At 40.3% G+C, this 18,600-nt stretch overlaps 1 protein-coding gene across 9 annotated transcripts in view; it reads left to right on the top strand.

Moving 5' to 3' along the window:
- Positions 1–18,600, top strand: part of TSPAN4 (tetraspanin 4) — a 1,204,586-nt gene that overhangs the window by 56,858 nt on the left and 1,129,128 nt on the right. For all 9 annotated transcript variants that reach the window (XM_089653563.1, XM_089653565.1, XM_089653562.1 and 6 more), the window contains exon 2: positions 6,012–6,156. The gene's annotated coding sequence lies outside the window, so the exon portion shown is untranslated. The remainder of the gene's footprint in view (positions 1–6,011; positions 6,157–18,600) is intronic.

Here is an 18,600-nt window from a genome sequence, read left to right on the forward strand (position 1 = left end):
CATGGCTCGTACCTGTGCAGTGGGCAGCTGGCTGTAAAGCTGCAAGGAATCACAGTGGCTATCCACAGTTAACATACCAATGTTGTGGACCTGAAGACAAGCAAACAACCAGTTCAGATGTAGCTGCTGAATTTCAATTTTATTCAAATGGTGAAGATCCGCTTTAAGTAAGCAAAAGTTCAGCGTGAGGTCTGCACTGTTTTCCATTGTAAGTGTTTTGGGAAAAGTGCATTAAAAAATGTTTGATATGTAACTTCATTCATGATATAAACTGTGTTTTGCCAAATGTTTTGTGAAGGGACATCACTGGTCACATGACGTGCACTAGAGAAGTCCTGGAAATGTGTTGCTGTATATACATGCAGACGCAGACTGGGAGACGAGTAGATGGATAAATTGCCTCCTTGTTTCCTATGTGATCTGAAAGTAGGCTCACTAGGAACATAACAATCATTTGAAAATACTTATCTCCAAAAAAATGTCAGTCTTATTTATAAATGTTTACTTATTAAGAACTGGAGTCACCAATCAGATATGCCCTGTAAGTTTAAATTTAATTGTTGGTTAACTCACCTTTTTAGCTATTTTACTCAGGATCCAAATTATACTATATGTATATAAACCTGTAATTTGTTTCCAGTGAACATTATATTTCTTGCAGCTTCTGAAATTTCCTTTGTAATAACACAGAGGCTTCCCCTTTCTCGTCTTGTAGACACATACAGATCCCTATTTTTGTTTATATTGTCCGCAGGATAATTCCTGGCCATTGTGTTATTGATGTAGCAGTTATTTTCACTAAATTCATTATTTTTCCTCACAACAATTTCATCAGCAAAATGTTCAGCTCGCAAACATTAATATCACACAGATATGTTATTGGCATTTTTACAGTTTCACTATTGGAAGGCTGGATTTCTCACCAACTGGTATTTTATCATGACATTTCTCCACTCGTCAATAGACACATCAAAGTACTCCATAATTATCACCAGGCAAAACTTCACTCTCTCTCAATCAACATTGACTATTTTTACTTCTTATGCTACTAGCATTAGTAAATAGATAGGAAAGTATATAATATTTGTTTTAATTCTTTTTTTCATTTCTTCAGTTACTTCCTGGTTTCCAGGCCTAGGCAAATGTTGTCATACATCCCAGAAATCTTGAAGGGAAGGAGCAGTTTTCCTAGCTAAGCACACCTTCCTGTCCGTGCACCTGAGCTATGGGCAGATAGATTCCAAGAAGTAAACGCTACATCTGCCCTTACTCAAGATGGCCACTGCCAGAAAATGCTAGGGGGGTGTTTTTCAGGTTTCCAGCAAAATAAAATATGGGCACATGGATGGATAGGAGAGTTTGCATTAAATATTAAAAATTAATTATAGTGTTTTTGGTTTGCGGCACTCAGATGCAATATAGGTCAGCTTTAAGAAAGGGTAACTTGTGATGTGAGAAGGATAACATTAATTTGAATGTTACCCTGCTCTCCCCATTCCTCATTCCCCTCCTCCTGCTACCCTGATCAAACTTCTCAACAGCAGTACATACCTTAGATGGAGGCAAATGAAGTCACAGCTTTTCCTGCCTTCCCAGGGCTAGGCCATGTTTATGTCATCTCCATTTTCCAGTTTCCAGTAAAATTGGTGTGTGTCCCATAGTCCAGCCCATGCTTGTGTAAAATAGATGGAGATAGCCCCCAATTTCTGTTGCCAAACCTAATACATACATTCAATAACAAACATTTCAAACGCAAATAATGCTCATCAAATGATTTTGCATTGAGCAACCATGATCCTCCTATTTTCGAGTCCCCTGCCAGCATTTTTTGCCCCTTCCACCCCCCACCGCATGCCCCCAAAGCAACCTGCTTGCTTCAGAGGTACTCGTGCATGCTTGCTCCCAAACCGGCTCTGTGTTTCCATAAGACACACAGTGCGGCACGGCCCCCGTCCCCTACTCTCTCCTCACTGGCTGTGATTTCCAGAAGCAGGAGCCAATGTCTCCCACTGCTGTGTCTGAGCCAGTAAGGAGAGAGAGCCAAGAGAGACTCTGCTCTCGTGCACATCGCTGGGTTAAGATCGGGCTCAGGTATGTATTTGGGGGGTGGGGGGGGCTTTTTTCAGAAGGTTTTTAACCTTAAAGTGTTACTAAACCCACAAGAGTAAAATCAGTCTATAAATGCACTAAAGCATGCTTGTTATACTCACTGTGGAACCTAAGGGGTTAATTCTCTGCATTGTGTAAAAAAAAAGTCTGTTTGATCCTGTCTTCTCTGATCCTCCCCTTCTTTTACTGTCCCCAAGCCATCTGTCGTAGTACAAAGCAGCAGTGGCATGTTTGCACATGCTCTTTTTGGTGTGTATTGCTAAAGAATTTTTGTTTTCTTTGGGAGGGTGCATGTGATCGGCACAGGCCAATCAGCACTGTCAGGACAGAGGGTCAGGGTCATGCAGCCTCATAGGACAGTCAGAGAAGAAAGAAAACTCCTCTTACAAGATTAACCAGTGCTCAGCAGGACATTGATAGATGTCACAAGGCTGCTATATACTGCTGATGAGAATAGGTATATAGCAGTTTATATTTACTAAAATAATCACATTTCCATGTTCTGTATATTGTGGAAGACCAGATGTAGTGAATGCAAGATTATAGGTTTAGTAACACTTTAATTCAGAGAATGCAGTAAGGTAAAAAAGCCTTCTGCCTTTAGAACCACTTTAACTGCTTCCCACCTGGCCACTGCACATAAACGGTTGGGCGGGACAAGCGCCAGTGTGGGAGGATATGGCCATATGTCCTACCATACCTTGGGCTCATGTGCGGCCTCAGGGCTGTGCAGTGGTGCCATCCTGTGATGGCTGTGTCCCTCAGACAGGAGGTCACAGATCAGGAGATCTGCTCTCCTATTGGTCCTCCTGATCATGTGATGGCTGTGTCCAATCACAGCCATCACACAATGTAAACAGAAGCACCTGTCTCTTTATCAGTTCCCCTTCTCACAGAGAGCATGAGTGAGGAGAGGTAGAGGTGATCTGTGCAGCCTGTCAGGGATCTATGTGTAGCTGCTGATTTTACTGTGCAGTCACACACTAGTGGACTATCAACATCTGTTACAGTTTCCCAGTGCACAACAATATCTGCAATAGTGTCCCAGTGCATATCAACAGCTGTCGGTATCCCCAGTGCACATCGACATCTGTAGGTGGCCCAGTGAACATCAACATCTATCACAGCGTCCCAGTGCACAACATCTGCCAGGATCACCTGTGCAAATTAACATCTGTTGGTGTTCCAGTGGACTATCAAAATCTGTCGGTGTCCCAGTGTACCAACATCTTCTGCAATAGTGTCCTAGTGCAGCATCAACATCTGTCGGTGTCAGTGGGCCAGAAACGGATTCAGAGGAGGAAGGGTTCCCAAGAAAGAGATTCAGGTGATCTGCGGAGGAGAGTCAACCACAAGCACATCCTTCCAAGGAATGTACATCCTTGCGAAGTAGCGAACAACAGCAGTGCAGTAGTCTGTAGTAGTGGGATGTCATGTCCAGAACAAAGAATTATGGCCTATACCACATGTGGTATCGCCATACTCGGGTGAAGAAGCAGAATGTGTTTTGACTTGTAATTCTAAGTATGCATAAGCTGTGTGTTAGAATTATCTTATAAATTGACAACTTTGTGTAAAAAAAAAAAATGTCTTCATTTTCTTTACACATTTTCCAAAAACTTGTGGCAAAAAAATTACATGTTCAAAACACTCATTATGCCTCATTTGTGGTCATTTTGTTGGGTGTTTCTGTTGTCCTGTTGCTCCAGAGCATTAAGGAAATTAGATGCGTAATATATGCTCCTTGAAAGCCCAAAGGTGCTTCTTGGATTTTGGCCCCCTCTATGTGGCTAGGCTGTGAAAAAATCTCACACATGTGGTATCCCTTTACATGAGAGGAGAAGCAGAATGTGTTTTGGAGTATAATTGCAAGTAGACCTATGCCGCTTGTGAGAAATAACATGTTAAAATGACAATTTAGTGACAAAATATTTTTTTATTTAATTTTTTATTTTCCAAAGACTTGTGGGAAAAATATTATAGCTTCAAAACATTCACCATACCTCTTAATAAATCCTTTGGGGTGTCTACTTTCCGAAAGGGGATCATTTGGGGGGTATTTATACTGTCCTGGCATTTTAGGGCTTCAGGAAATGAGGTAGGCCTTCAGTACATCAGGACTGATCAATTTCCATACACTGTATATATACCACAGCTTGTAGACTCTATAATTTTCATACAGACTAAAAATAATACACTGATTTGGGTTATTTTTAACAAAGAAATGTAGCAGATTAAATGTTGGCCTACATTTATGAAGATCAATTATTTATTTTCAAAATTTTATAACAGAAACTAAGAAAATGTGTTTTTTCATAGTTTTTGTTCTTCTTTTTTTGTTTATATAGCAAAAAGTAAAAAAACCCAGTGGTGATTAACCCTTTTGCAGCCAGGTCCCTAAGTGGAATGGACTGACAGCAGGGGTTTTTACACACACTCCCAGTAGCTTCAGCCACCTTGATTGTCTGCACATCTGACAAGCAGATTCCTGTCTGTCAGATGGAAGCATTCAGGTGGCTGTGCTGTCACCTGAATGCCCCCCCCCACCCCATGCACGCCACACCATCTATCCCGGGCTCCGCTTGGCCATCTGCGGGCCTTGGACCGGCATAGCAGGTGCCACCAGGTAGAGGTGAGAAAGCAGAGTGGTCACAGGTCCATTCTCCTCCCCTTCTTGTTGCTGACCCGGAAGCAATTTGTAAAGCAAAATAAAAAAAACCGCAAAAATGGCGGTTTTGGTTATACGTTTGAATTACAGGAGTGCAGCTAGTTCTGCACTCCTGTGACATGGTTTCAGCTGACTGCGGGCTGAAGTCTGCTGTCGGCTGACATCATAGTGCCAATCCAGGCTCTGAAAAGATTCTGTCGATATGGTTGAGATCCACCCAGAACTATGGACCAGCACCTGGCTCACTCAGCGATCCTCCTGAAGCCTAATCTAGCCCCTCTTGCCTCCTCCACAGCCCAGTGCTCTAGTAAGCACTTGGGGGGTGTAGGGGGACAGAGCAGTGACTGGAGACTAACAGTCACTGCTCTCTGCTCAGATCGGAGGGGTAGAACTGAGTCTTTGATCCCTCGGTTCTCTATGCAGAGCCAGCGGGGGACCTAAGTGAGTATAAATGTTTTTTTCTCCAGCCCATACTTCTCTTTTAAATACAACCAAAATAAATCTCTATTTGACTCAAAAAATGATACAACTTTCATCGGGGTACAGTGTTGCATGACTGAATAACTGTCATTCAAAGTGTGAGACTGCTGAAAGCTGAAAATTGTCCTGGGCAGGAAGGGGTTGAAAGTGTCCAGTATTGAGATGGATATGGCAGTGGAGACTTCAATCATTTTCATATGAGATAGCGCTTTTACAATTTTTAATGGTAAGGAAGTTAGGAGGTCAGTTACAACTTCTCTATTAAAAGTGACATTATATTATTTACAAACATAGTATGTAATTGTTTCGGAATAAAAATCAAGTAATTAACATGGTTATTAAATATTGTGTCTTAAAAACCATATTTCCAAAGAGAAGGATTTAGATATTATGGGTCAGGATCCATAAGTTTAAAACTTTGCTCTATGGTTTGTACATGTGTTATGCAGTTCCTCTATTTCAACATATTGATAGGCAAATATACATATAACTTTGTTCATTGTGTATCTGTCTCCTCCTGGTTTGTAAAGTAATCCTCCTTTAAACACCCTACTGTTATGTGAATATCCCCCACCCACCACTTGTATAAGGAGTCCAGTACTTGGTCTATTAAAACGAATCTGTGCAGTAGAACAGCATCCTCTTAGAGACCCTTACAGCTGTCGGCACTTTGCACTACATCATGGATTTATATTGAAATCCGAGCTGCTCCTTCCTCTACATATTTTGAATTTCAGATTTCTGTTTTTGATAGAATCTGTCAAATGCTGAAGATAAAGAAATCCTGAAAATTTTGGTCTCTGACGAACTGAGAACAGCCTGGAAGTGGATTCTTCTTTTGATGTGAAGAGGCAGTGAGTGCCAGAGGAAAAGACATTCATTAAGGAATAGAATAAAAGGTATGTAAAGCTTTGCTTTATTGCTTTTCACTCCGTTCTTTTCTACTGAGTTTAATGGACATTTAACAATTACTAAATGGTCTCACAGCACTCTTAAATTAATTGTTCCATCCTCGTCTCTATTTATATTAATCCTTGAAGTCTCTTTTTGACAAAACGTATACTTTACTTTTTCAATTGACTGCATGGGTATTGCCTGATCAAAGCAATGTGGCATGTAGAACCATTCAAACCTCGTATTTATTCAAATTTGTTAGACACACTGCAAAGGTACAAAGGAACATGGAATTCTGGGAAAGGACAAGTAGCTCCCCTTTATACACTGTGAATTGCTTATTGTCTTGTAACTTTTGTCCTCATTTGTTCAATGACATGTAACGTTGGTAGAAACATTTTAGAAAGTTCAGAATCTATTCCACAGAAACCTCAGCATTGATTTGTCATGTATTCTGTTTTAAATGACATCACAGTATTAGGTTGCGTAAATCCCCAAAGACAAAGCATAATCATTCACATTTTTTTCTCCTTTTACTGTTGTCATCTTAACGCTCTCTTTTAATGGTATTGGATTTTAAATATCTTTTCTTTCAGTTAAAATGAAAGATTTTACTTTACTACTTCCTCCTAAGAAATGTAAAATGTAAAACCAGCACTGAAATGTCACATATACAAATACATCCCAATAGTGAACTTTTTTCTTTGACATTTTTATGGACTTCTGTTGATTTTTCAATGTTTTTGTCATCTGTGTAGATAAAGTGTTTTTGGAGCCTCTTGTTGAAGGCTGAATAGAACTGTGCTGTGCCTGTAGCACTGACCTTTTTAATCTGAATGTTAACTAAAGGAATTATTTTCACACTTTATGGCTATGTATACACATGCTTTTGTGGGGGGTTGTAAAAATACATGACTGAGCCGAGTTTTAATCGGTGCTCCTTATGCAAAAAGGTAGAAGATGGAGGTGTACACATGCTGTGGGCATGACACTTTGCATCAGAGCACAGAAAAAATGTACCCCATGCATTCAGCAGACAGTATTGCGACCTAATCACCCCAACCACCTCGCAATCCTGTACCATACATGCAGTTGTGGCATGGTAGTGTGGGTATTTAGGGGTTATACCAGGCGATGAGGCGGTGACATGACACCTCCTCACCACCATTGCCTACTGAAAAGCTATCTACTGTTGATCATTCTACAGAGGGTGAAGCTTGTGTAAAGGAGCCCTTACACTACTGTATATGCCTATAATTTCATAGTCTACTGATTTGTAGATTCTCCCTCTGGTGGCTGTTTTTATTTCACTTAAAACATTCAGCCTACCTAAAGTGGACCTTTGCTTTCAGCACATATTTTACCTAGTCTGAATCCTCCCTCCCCTCTCCTGTCACGCGATCACAAAAAATAAAAACATTAAATACTTTCTTATGCATGCAGCTCATCTCTAGCTGCAGCTGGAGGACTTACTGAAGAGATGAATTCATTAAATCCTCCCCCTCCCCTTCCTCTGTGGTTGAGGAATAGGAGGGCTTGCTAGTAAAAAATTAGGACACTGTTTACAAATGTGATCACTGTGATTGATCATCACAGTGATCCCAAGGCATAGAGTCGCTCCAGTTGGCTGTGTGCCTTTAGCTGATGCTCTCCACACAAAGTCAAACTAAAATGTTGTACAGGTACATCCACCCACCCTGGTAAATTCTAAGGCATAAAATGTGCATTTTGAATCAATAAATGCAGCACACAACGCTACCCAAAAAAATGTGAATGTTTGTTTGTAGGTATGTGTGTATATATATATATATATACAGTTGCAAGAAAAAGTATGTGAACCCCTTGGGATTACGTGGAGTTTTGCATGAATTGGGCATAAAATGTGCTCTGAACGTCATCTAAGTCACAACAACAGAAGAACACAGTCTGCTGAACATAATACTACACAAACATTAGATGTTGCCATGGTTTAATTGCACATAACATGTAAACATTCACAGTGCAGGGAGGAAAAAGTATGTGAACCTTTGGACTTAATAACTGGTTGAACCTCCTTTGGCAGCAATAACCTCAACCAAATGTTTCCTGTAGTTGCAGATCAGACCTGCACAACGATCTGGAGTAATTTTGGACCACTCCTCTTCACAAAACTGTTTCAGTGTAGCAATATTCTTGGGATGTCTGGTGTGAATCGCTCTCTTAAGGTCATGCCACAGCATTTCAATCGGGTTGAGGTCAGGACTCTGACTGGTCCACTCCAGAAGGCGTATTCTGTGCTGTTGCAGCCATTGTTTTGTTGAATTACTTGTATGCTTTGGATCATTGTCCTGTTGCATCACCCATCCTCTGTGGAGGTTCAGTTGGCGGACAGATGGTCGTACGTTTTCCTGCAAAATGTCTTGATAAACTCTGGAATTCATTTTCCCATCAATGACAACAATCCGTCAAGGCCCTGAGGCAGCAAAGCAGCCCCAAACCATGATGCTCCCTCCGCCATGTTTTACAGTGGGGATGAGGTTTTGATGTTGGTTTGCTGTGTCGTTTTTTCTCCACACATAGTGTTGTGTTTTCTTCCCAAACAACTCAATCTTGGTTTCATCTGTCCACAGTATATTTTGCCAGTAGTGCTGTGGAACATCCAGGTGCTCTTTTTTGAACTTCAAACGTGCTGCAATATTCTTTTTGGACAGCAATGGCTTCCTCCGTGGTGTCCTCCCATGTACTCCATTCTTGTTTAATGTTTTCCTTATTGTAGATGTGTCAACAAAAATGTTAGCATGTGCCAGAGATTTCTGTAGGTCTTTAGCTGACACTCTGGGATTCTTTACCTCATGCAGCATTCTGCGCTGTGCTCTTGCAGTCATTTTTACAGGACGACCATGCCTAGAGAGAGTAGCAACAGTGCTAAACTTTCTCCATTTGTAGACAGTCTGTCTTACTGTGGACACATGAACATCAAGGCTTTTGGAGATACTTTTGTAACCCTTTCCAGCTTCATGCAAGTCAACAATTCTTGATCGTAGGTCTTCTGAGAGCTCTTTTCTGCGAGGCATGGTTCACATCAGACAGTGCTTCTTGAAACCAGTAAACCCAAAACAGGTGTGTGTTTTTTAAGGGCAGGACAGCTGTCAGCAACACATCCAATATCATCACACTGATTGGAGTCAAGGTTGGCTCACTCCTGGCTCCAATTAGCTCTGGGAGAAGTCATTAAGCTAGGGCCTCACATACTGTTTCCTCCCTGCACTATGAATGTTTACATGTTATGTGCAATTAAATCATGGCAACATCTAATGTTTGTGTAGTATTATGTTCAGCAGACTGTGTTCTTCTATTGTTGTGACTTAGATGACGTTCAGAGTACATTTTATGCCCAATTCAAGCAAAACTCCACGTAATCCCAAGGGGTTCACATACTTTTTCTTGCAACTGTATATATATATACACATTCATGACTAAAAAGCCATGGAAATCAATAAAGGTGCATAAATAATATAATACATTTGCATAGTCAATCCAACTATGAATAATAAATCAACAACAACAAAACCATAAACAATATAGTGTTTAAAAAAACATCTTCCAGAAGATGAGGAATGTGACAGCAAATCTTTAGTGTGTTAAAGTGCTTGTGCTTCACACCCTTCACAATACACACCAGTGGTATAACTCACCAGATTTTCCACTTATTACAAAATGGTCAAACAGCTCAGGGCAAAATTGCTCAAAGCACAGGAATCCCTTGGTTCCTACAATCTGCATAACACTCATGAAAAGCAACTCCCATTCAAAAAAGTTTAAAGGAGAAAAGGCTCATAGCATAAAGCAGCTTCTTTATTAGAATATCACATTAAAAACAATCCAGTGGGAATCACAAACAGCACTCAGCCCAGCATTAAGGATCTCACAGCTAAGACCCGAATTGTCCAGCTCACCGGTGCACTTCTCTCAGCATTCTGACGTCACATTACTCAAGCCCTGCCCAATGTGTTTCGTCTGTAGGAACATCATCAGGAATGGTCCTCCTATAGTTTCAAATCCATTTAACTAGGCTGAGCGGAAGTAGTAGTAAGGAACAAACCCTCTTTCAGCACTGCTAAACAGGAAGCACACTCTACATATCTAGTAGTATAGTTGAACATGTATAATTATAAATGATTATTAATTAACCCACTTTGATTATATTCCAAACGTTAAAGCTTAGCTGTAGCCAGATATAAATCACAAAATACATGTAGTTGTGTGTTTGATAAAACTACTGACTGCATTTTTAAAGAATCTAGTCTAAAATTTGGCTTTTTGTCAGTCTCTTGTAATATCCTGTAAACTACACAGGACCAGTCAAGGTGTGCTAAAAGTACATACAGTCAGGTCCATAAATATTGGGACACCGACACAATTCTAACATTTTTGGCTCTATACACCACCACAATGCATTTGAAATGAAACAAACAAGATGTGGTTTAACTGCAGACTGTCAGCTTTAATTTGAGAGTATTTACATCCAAATCAGGTGAACGGTGTAGGAATTACAACAGTTTGCATATGTGCCTCCCACTTGTTAAGGGACCAAAAGTAATGGGACAATTGGCTTCTCAGCTGTTCCATGGCCAGGTGTGTGTTATTCCCTCATTATCCCAATTACAATGAGCAGATAAAAGGTCCAGAGTTAATTTCAAGTGTGCTATTTGCATTTGGAATCTGTTGCTGTAAACTCTCAAGATGAGATCCAAAGAGCTGTCACTATCAGTGAAGCAAGCCATCATTAGGCTGAAAAAACAAAACAAACCCATCAGAGAGATAGCAAAAACATTAGGCATGGCCAAAACAACTGTTTGGAACATTCTTAAAAAGAAGGAACGCACCGGTGAGCTCAGCAACACCAGAAGACCCGGAAGACCATGGAAAACAACTGTGGTGGATGACCGAAGAATTCTTCCCCTGATGAAGAAAACACCCTTCACAACAGTTGGCTAGATCAAGAACACTCTCCAGGAGGTAGGTGTATGTGTGTCAAAGTCAACAATCAAGAGAAGACTTCACCAGAGTGAATACAGAGGGTTCACCACAAGATGTAAACCATTGGTGAGCCTCAAAAACAGGAAGGCCAGATTAGAGTTTGCCAAACGACATCTAAAAAATCCTTCACAGTTCTGGAACAACATCCTATGGACAGATGAGACCAAGATCAACTTGTACCATAGTGACGGGAAGAGAAGAGTATGGAGAAGGAAAGGAACTGCTCACAATCATAAGCATACTACTTCATCAATGAAGCATGGTGGTGGTAGTGTCATGGCGTGGGCATGTATGGCTGCCGATGGAACTGTTTCTCTTGTATTTATTGATGATGTGACTGCTGACAAAAGCAGCAGAATGAATTCTGAAGTGTTTCGGGCAATATTATCTGCTCATATTCAGCCAAATGCTTCAGAACTCACTGGACGCTGCTTCACAATGCAGATGGACAATGACCCAAAGCATACTGCAAAAGCAACCAAAGAGTTTTTTAAGGGAAAGAAGTGGAATGTTATGCAATGGCCAAGTCAATCACCTGACCTAAATCCAATTGAGTATGCATTTCACTTGCTGAAGACAAAACTGAAGGGAAAATGCCCCAAGAACAAGCAGGAACTGAAGACAGTTGCAGTAGAGGCCTAGCAGAACATCACCAGGGATGAAACCCAGCGTCTGGTGATGTCTGTGTGTTCCAGACTTCAGGCTGTAATTGACTGCAAAGGATTAGCAACCAAGTATTAAAAAGTGAAAGTTTGATTTATGATTATTATTCTGTCCCATTACTTTTGGTCCCTTAACAAGTGGGAGGCACATATGCAAACTATTGTAATTCCTACACCGTTCACCTAATTTGGATGTAAATACCCTCAAATTAAAGCTGTCAGTCTGCAGTTAAAGCACATCTTGTTCATTTCATTTCAAATCCATTGTGGTGGTGTATAGAGCCAAAAATGTTAGAATTGTGTCGATGTCCCAATATTTATGGACCTGACTGTATGCTAGTAAAAACTTGCGGACCAGAGGAGAGAGATGAAAAGAGGACCTATGTAATCTAGTGCTTCTCCTTTTAGAATCCATTCACATATCGGCTTTTTGAATCGTGGGTGGAATCGCCGTGCTGTTAAAATGTGAAATCGCTCATCAATATGTTCAGATGCCATTAATTTCAATGGCACCTGAAAACGCAGGGTGATTTTGCCACGCATTTTTTCACTCGACAAACACCCTGCAATCACGCAAACAAACTTGTGCTCCAGGGCTTTGCGAATCACAGGACTAAATGTACAGAAATGGAATATCCTTTGACAGGAAAAACACATTCAGTATACGCCCATCAGCCATAACATTAAAACCACAGACAGGTAAAGTGAATAACATTAATTATCTTGTTAAAATGGCACCTGAAAATGGGTGGAATATATTAGGCAGGGTCATGGGTAGCCAGGGATTTCTTGATGCACGTGGGGGGCGAAGGCTGGCCCATGTAGTCCTATCTAACAGAAGAGCTAATGTAGCTCAAAATGCTGAAAAAAAGGTAATGCTGGTTCCGATAGAAAGGTGTCAGAACATCACACAGTACATTGCAGTCTACAGTCAAAAACGCCTACATTGGGCACATGAACATCAGTACTGAACCTCCGAGCAATGGAAGAAGGTGGCTTGGTCTGATGAATTACATTTTCTTTTACATGGCAGAGTGTGTGTGTTGCTTACCAGGGGAAGAGATGGCACCAGGACACAGTATGGAAAGAAGACAAGCCAGCAGAAGCTATCACAGCATGATGCTTTGGGCAATGTTATTGCTGATCTGTGTATTTTTTTTAGGTGTATTTAATTGTGTGCCTGGAGTCCAGCTTTAAACTTGATCTGTGGCCATGATCTGGACATTCAAATATGTACATATTCTGAACAAGCAGTAAATAAGCTTTGAAACAAGCCCTTGCTGATCCTTCATTCTAATAAAGCAATTCATTATCAAAGTCCATAATACAAGAAGTGAAGTAGTTCAAGTGGGGATTCAGCATTTTTCTCTCTCTCCTCTTTGTGTGCATCAGCTCCGTGTTTATATTGAAATTTAGAAGGCTAGCTGGCTGTCAACACAGTGCTGTCAGATATAGTTGAGCAACAGAAAGGAAGTAAAAGTAAAACTGAAAAGCTTCTTTTGCAAAATGTGAGCTTGAATGATTCCACAGTGCATGCAGCTTCAAAGGTCAGGGAGTTCTTTTTTTTTTAACCCAATAATGACACAGTAACACCTATATGTGGTGTCCAGGAGGTGGGCTTTAAACCTTCCACTTTTGAGCTGGAAATGCGCCACACAGCGCGCTCCCAGCACAGAACCTGGGCTCTCATACAAACAATCAGGATCTAGGACTTCTGGTTCCCGGTCACCTGATTGCTGTGATAGCTTATGATTAGCTATCACAGTAATCAGTCACTCTGCAGCCCACCCATGTGTTTTCTTTCTCTTCTGAATGGAGTGAAAGAAACATATTTTTCTCTTCTTGCAGGAGAGAAAGATACAAACAAAAGTGTGTAAAAAATATAATACGTTTTAAAAATTAAGATGATGCTAAACACACACTGTTTTATTGACATTGTCCCATCTATTTCTGTATGTGGATGATGGCACTGTACTTATTTTAATAAAAAAAAAAAAATCTATGTACCCGTTTTCCCCATCGATATACAGCTGTCACATAGCCCAGATCTTTCTCAGCCTGTCTTTGGGGAAATATATGCAGGAGGAGCTTCTCCTCTGCTGCTGGTTACATGTTCAAATTAAAAAAAAACAACCTTTGGAATACGGAGTTAAAAATGAATAATTAATATTAATAAACTGTTTTAAATTGTCATACAAATATACATTTGAAATCAAATCTTTATAATTTTTTGGCAATGGTGTGGGTGGATTTCTGCCAATTACAGGCTGTGTCACGCCCTCCAGCCTGTGTCTTAGAATAAGAGAGAGGTGAAGCATGTAATATGCTGCCCCCATTGTGTTTAGCTGCTTAGTGGGCATGGAGGAGGAGGGAGGGAGTGGTCTGTCATTTACCACTGTGTATACACCCACATGTGTAAAGCTATACTCACATGGGTTGCTCAGATGTTATAGGGAGGAAATGCTCAGCATGGAAACTTACTGAAAACTGAGCATGTGCAGAGTTGCCACCACAGCTGCAAATTCCCTTTCTGAATTGCGGACATGGACAGAAGGTGGAGATAGAGAGCAGTAGGGCAGTCGGATCAACCTGTTTTTTTTGCAGAATACAGATCTCATAGTGCCTGAGTGAGTATGAACAGCATGTAATGCAGCATTTATTGATTGTTTTTTATGTGAGTTTAGTGACACTAAGAAAAAAAAAAGAGCTAGATTAATGTTTAGTCTAGGTCCGGGTTACAGTTAGTATAAGAGTCAAGGGGTAAAGCCAGGGTCAAAGGTCAGGATCAGCAATTTGATTAAAAACTGCATTTAACCACCTCCCACCTGGCCAATATACATAAACGGCCAGGTGGAAGCTTTCACATATGCATACGTCTCTCAACCGGGGCCTACACGTGGCCAGGAGGCCGTGCAGCAGCTCAATTCTGTGATGGCTGTGTCCCTTGGGCACAGCACATCACAGACCAGGATATGGGCTCTCTGATTGGCCCTCCCAATCACGTGATACCTTTGTCCAATCACAGCCATCACAGAACATAAACAGAGACACAAGAGAGCTCAGTGCAGGGTGGTGGGTAATTGGAGGATGCAGCCTGTGACAGCCCAGCTGTGTAGCTAATGATTTTATATTTCAGCTACACAGAGATTACACAAATTGCATGCCCCCCCCCCTACCCCGTGCTTACGTGCAAAGGCAAATGCACGCGTTTGTCTCACACGCATAAGTAAACGACAGACGCACCACAAATGTGAGGTATTGTCACAAACGTCAGAGTGAGAGCAATAATTCTACCACTGGACATCGTCCGTAACTCTAAACTGGTAACCTTTAAAGGTTTACAAAGCAACGCCTATGGAGATTTTTAAATACCGCAGTTTGGCACCATTCCATAAGTGTGCGCAATTTTAAAGAGTGACATGCTTGGTACCTATTTACTCGGTGAAACACCATATTTTATTCTTTAGCCAAAAAATGGTATTATAATGTGTTTGTGTGCATTTAAAATCCTTTAAAATTTATTTTTCCCCAAAAATTGCTTTCAAAAAACTGCTCTAGGGCCTCTGCTAAAAAATATATAATGTTTGGGGGTTACTAAGTACTTTTATAGCAAAGATACTGATTATTACTAGTAAATAAAGTGTCAGAAGAAGGCCTGGTCTTAAAGTGGATACTGCCTATAGGTGCTCCTTGGATGTTGAGCCTCACACATGTTGTATTGTCATGCTCAGGAGGAGTAGCAGAATGTGTTTTGGAGTGTAGTTGCAAGTATTCCTATGCCGTGTGTGAAAAATAACTTGTTAATATGACGTTTTTGTGAAAAGAAAATTATTTACTTTCTTCATTTTCCAAAGAATTGTGGTAAAAAATTACAAATTCAAAAAACTCACCATGCCAACAGGCCGTCAGTACATCAGGATAGATCAATTTTCAATGATGCCTTGTAGTTTGTAGACTCTATAACTTTCACACAGATCATATAATACACACTGATTTGGAAATGTAGCAGTATAAATTTTGGTCAAAATTTATGAAGAGAAATTACTTATTTGCACAATTTTATGACAGAAACAAAGAAACGCTTTTTTCCCACAAAAAATGTTGATCTTTTTTGTTTATACCGCAAAAAAATAAAAAAAAAGTAGTAGTTAAATACCACCTAAAGAAATCTCAATTTGCGTGAAAAAATGATAAAAAGGTCATATAGGTACAGTGTTTCATGACTGCGTAATTGTCATTCAAAGTGTGAGAGTGCTGAAAGCTGAAAAGTGTCCTGAGCAGGTGAAAGTGTCCGGTATTGACGTGGTTAAAATTAAAAACAGTGTCAGTTAATGTCAGTGTTTTTTAGGTAGGATAGAAAAAATGCAAAATCTATAGTATTGTTTCTGGGTCCTACTACAGGTACAGACAGCAAATAACATACACACATGTGGTATCACTAGGGGCAGGAGAATTTAGGGTTGTTCTTTGGTGGTAGATTTTGGTAATTGCAAGAAATATACAGCTAAATAAAACATTTTTGTTTTTTACTATTTTGGGCCAGTTTTCCTTTGATAATAAAAACATCAAGAGATATCCAATACTATTACTACTACTAAATGAAAGCCCAATCTGTCCTGAAAAAAACAAACTATAATCCAACTGGATGCACAAAGTAATTGCGATGATATGTACGGTTTTACTAACACATGTCAAATTTGCAGAATTGGGTCTGGGTGTTGAGGTCTTTTTTACCCTTGGTTATTGGGGGGTTTAAGTTTATTTGCTGCTTGTTAAAACTATGTAAATATTGAACTATTTAGCCAGACCACAATCCTATTTTAACCACTTGCCCTCCAGAGGATTTACCCCCCCTTCCTGACCAGGCCATTTTTTGCGATACAGCGCTGCATTACTTTAAATGACAATTACGCAGTCATGCAACACTGCACCCAAATTAAATATATGTCAATTTTTCTCACAAATGGAGCTTTCTTTTGGTGGTATTTGATCGCCTATGCGTTTTTAATTTTTTGCACTATAAACAAAAAAAGACCGTCAATTTTGAGAAAAAAACTGTATTTTTTTACTTTTTGCTATTAAACATGTCCAGTAAAAAAATTAAAAAAATCAAATTTCGGCAGAAATTTAGGCCAAAATGTATTCTGGTACGTCTTTGCTAACAAAAAATCCCAATATGTGTAAATTAATCGGTTTATGTGATAGTTATAGTGTCTACAAACAGCAGAAAATATACAGGTGAAACTCGAAAAATTAGAATATTGTGCAAAAGTTCATTTATTTCAGTAATGCAACTTAAAAGGTGAAACTTATATATGAGATAGACTCATTACATGCAAAGCAAGATAGTTCAAGCCGTGATTTGTCAGAATTGTGATGATTATGGCTTACAGCTCATGAAAACCCCAAATCCACAATCTCAGAAAATTAGAATATTGTGAAAAGGTGCAATATTCTAGGCTCAAAGTGTCCCACTCTAATCAGCTAATTAAGCCATAACACCTGCAAAGGGTTCCTGAGCCTTTAAATGGTCTCTGTCTGGTTCAGTAGGAATCACAATCATGGGAAAGACTGCTGACCTGACAGTTGTGCAGAAAACCATCATTGACACCCTCCATAAGAAGGGAAAGCCTCAAAAGTTAATTGCAAAAGAAGTTGGATGTTCCCAAAGTGCTGTATTAAAGCACATTAATAGAAAGTTCTGTGGAAGGGAAAAGTGTGGAAGAAAAAGGTGCACAAGCAGCAGGGATGACCACAGCCTGGAGAGGATTGTCAGGAAAAGGCCATTCAAAAGTGTTGGACTTTCACAAGGAGTGGACTGAGGTTGGAGTCAGTGCATCAAGAGCCACCACACACAGACGGATCATGGACATGGGCTTCAAATGTCGTATTCCTCTTGTCAAGCCGCTCCTGAACAACAAACAACGTCAGAAGCGTCTTACCTGGGCTAAAGAAAAACAGACCTGATCTGTTGCTCAGTGGTCCAAAGTCCTCTTTTCTGATGAGAGCAACTTTTTCATGTGGAAGCCAAGGACCCAGAGTATGGAGGAAGAATGGAGAGGTGCACACTGCAATATGCTTGAAGTCCAGTGTGAAGTTTCCAGTCTGTGTTGATTTGGGGAGCCATGTCATCTGCTGGTGTTGGTCCACTGTGCTTCATTAAGTCCAGGGTCAATGCAGCCGTCTACAGACGAGCTTTATGGGGATGTTGACTTCATTTTCCAGCAGGACTTGGCACCTGCCCACACTGCCAAAAGCACAAAAACCTGGTTCAATGACCGTGGGATTACTGTGCTTGATTGGCCAGCAAACTCGCCTGACCTGTACCCCATAGAGAATCTATGGGGCATTGCCAAAAGAAAGATGAGAGACATGAGACCGAACAATGCAGAAGAGCTGAAGGCCGCTATTGAAGCATCCTGGTCTTCCATAACACCTCAGCAGTGCCACAGGCTGATAGCTTCCATGCCACGCCGCATTGAGGCAGTAATTGCTGCAAAAGGGGCCCAAACCAAGTACTGAGTACATACGCATGCTTATACTTTTCAGAGGTCCGATATTGTTCTATGTACAATCCTTGTTTTATTGATTGCATGTAATCTAATTTTCTGAGATTGCGGGTTTGGGGTTTTTATGAGCTGTAATCATCACAATTCTGACAAATCACGGCTTGAACTATCTTGCTTTGCATGTAATGAGTCTATCTCATATATTATTTTCACCTTTTAAGTTGCATTACTGAAATAAATTAACTTTTGCACGATATTC

This window comes from Staurois parvus, unplaced genomic scaffold (assembly GCF_062004578.1).
Source record: "Staurois parvus isolate SC_StPar_1 unplaced genomic scaffold, SC_StPar_1.0 ptg000715l, whole genome shotgun sequence".
Classification (NCBI taxonomy): Eukaryota; Metazoa; Chordata; class Amphibia; order Anura; family Ranidae; genus Staurois; species Staurois parvus.